Source organism: Wolffia australiana, chromosome 11 (assembly GCF_029677425.1).
Source record: "Wolffia australiana isolate 7733 chromosome 11, ASM2967742v1".
Taxonomy (NCBI): Eukaryota; Viridiplantae; Streptophyta; class Magnoliopsida; order Alismatales; family Araceae; genus Wolffia; species Wolffia australiana.
In genome coordinates, this window is record NC_135845.1 from 6,497,291 (window position 1) to 6,500,000 (window position 2,710).

Below are 2,710 nucleotides of genomic sequence, written 5' to 3' on the forward strand. Positions count from 1 at the left end.
CTAATAGGAGTTTTATCTCTGATATCATTGTTCTGTCTTATAGACTGCTTCAGCTCTTATTGTTGTTGTGAATTTCTGTTCAGGTATCTGTCCCAGAGTTTTTTGTTTAGAAAATGCTTGAATGATGTTTCTAATAGGAGTTTTATCTCTGATATCATTGTTCTGTCTTATAGACTGCTTCAGCTCTTATTGTTGTTGTGAATTTCGTTCAGGTATCTGTCCCAGAGTTTTTGTTTAGAAAATGCTTGAATGATGTTTCTAATAGGAGTTTTATCTCTGATATCATTGTTCTGTCTTATAGACTGCTTCAGCTCTTATTGTTGTTGTGAATTTCGTTCAGGTATCTGTCCCAGAGTTTTTGTTTAGAAAATGCTTGAATGATGTTTCTAATAGGAGTTTTATCTCTGATATCATTGTTCTGTCTTATAGACTGCTTCAGCTCTTATTGTTGTTGTGAATTTCGTTCAGGTATCTGTCCCAGAGTTTTTGTTTAGAAAATGCTTGAATGATGTTTCTAATAGGAGTTTTATCTCTGATATCATTGTTCTGTCTTATAGACTGCTTCAGCTCTTATTGTTGTTGTGAATTTCGTTCAGGTATCTGTCCCAGAGTTTTTGTTTAGAAAATGCTTGAATGATGTTTCTAATAGGAGTTTTATCTCTGATATCATTGTTCTGTCTTATAGACTGCTTCAGCTCTTATTGTTGTTGTGAATTTCGTTCAGGTATCTGTCCCAGAGTTTTTATGTTAGAAAATGCTTGAATGATGTTTCTAATAGGAGTTTTATCTCTGATATCATTGTTCTGTCTTATAGACTGCTTCAGCTCTTATTGTTGTTGTGAATTTCGTTCAGGTATCTGTCCCAGAGTTTTTGTTTAGAAAATGCTTGAATGATGTTTCTAATAGGAGTTTTATCTCTGATATCATTGTTCTGTCTTATAGACTGCTTCAGCTCTTATTGTTGTTGTGAATTTCGTTCAGGTATCTGTCCCAGAGTTTTTTGTTTAGAAAATGCTTGAATGATGTTTCTAATAGGAGTTTTATCTCTGATATCATTGTTCTGTCTTATAGACTGCTTCAGCTCTTATTGTTGTTGTGAATTTCGTTCAGGTATCTGTCCCAGAGTTTTTGTTTAGAAAATGCTTGAATGATGTTTCTAATAGGAGTTTTATCTCTGATATCATTGTTCTGTCTTATAGACTGCTTCAGCTCTTATTGTTGTTGTGAATTTCGTTCAGGTATCTGTCCCAGAGTTTTTGTTTAGAAAATGCTTGAATGATGTTTCTAATAGGAGTTTTATCTCTGATATCATTGTTCTGTCTTATAGACTGCTTCAGCTCTTATTGTTGTTGTGAATTTCGTTCAGGTATCTGTCCCAGAGTTTTTGTTTAGAAAATGCTTGAATGATGTTTCTAATAGGAGTTTTATCTCTGATATCATTGTTCTGTCTTATATTCTCTCTGAATAAAGTTGTCTTCTTTCCCCTTATTTCTCTACGCTGTTCTGACTCCATCGAGTTTTTCTTGTCCTTCCTCAACATTTTGAAATCACAAGTGGTATCAGAGCCCTACGCAGAGAATCAAGGAGTCAACGGCGAATCTTGGTTCCCTCTCTCTGCTCAATCATCGTTGATTGAATCAGCTCTATGGAAGGTGTTATGGCATTAACGAAGGTGGAACTTCATCAGCTCGATTGTGGCAAGTCAAGATGAAGGCTGTGCTCGCTCAGCTCGATCTTGAGGATGCTCTAGCTCCAATGATGCATGAAGCATGGACAGAGAATCATGGCCCATGTCAAACCCTAAATGTCATTCAATTAGTACTGATGCTTAATGGGTATCATTGGAGAATTACTACTTTAATATCCTCACTACCCTGGTCAGGGATTTTCTATATCGTTTTCCTTGAGTCAATCTTCTCTTATACCGAGGGCGGATGGTCCCCTCTTGACCATTCAATCATCTCCGTGAGTATCTTACTATTTCTGAGCTATAACTTGTTTGAATCTCATGATTAGAGGCTTCTAAGTTGCAGTCAAAATGTATTTGTCTATCCACGAGATGTCCTTGGTGTCTCAGGTCAATGGATCACATACAATCGTGACATGAATCAACCTGATTGACGTGTAGGTATAATACCATTTAGGAATTCATACGGATCAATTTAATGAACTCTTTCTCCAAAGAGCACCCACTAACTGTCCTTAGTGTCGCCACACTAATAGCCAGAGTATCAGCTATACTTATCGAATAAGTAGGATCAACTAGTGTTACTCTCTCTAGATAATTTGATGTCCATCTCGACTATCCATCGAATAGGAATATTTAGAATTCATGTTTAAAGACTAGTGATCATTGTGTTTTGATCTCATCCTAATTCATTATGTCATTGAATGTATTCATGGACCTCATTATAAACATCAGAGTAGAATAATAATGAACGTAATATTTTATTCAATGAACTCAAATAAACATGGCGGTGTGATTTCGCTTGACGGCCACATAGTATCCATCAGTATGAAGCTCACTAAGGCGAAGGAGGACACTCGATGCATTGATCATCACATGGATATGTTTAGAGGCTGAAATAAGCCAAGAAAGTTATTCTGTGTTTTCATTTAGATCGAGACCCTAGAACCCAACAAAAGCACTTTCAATAATACTATTCAAAGAGAGATTGCCTCATTATCTCATACTATTCAGGTATGATGG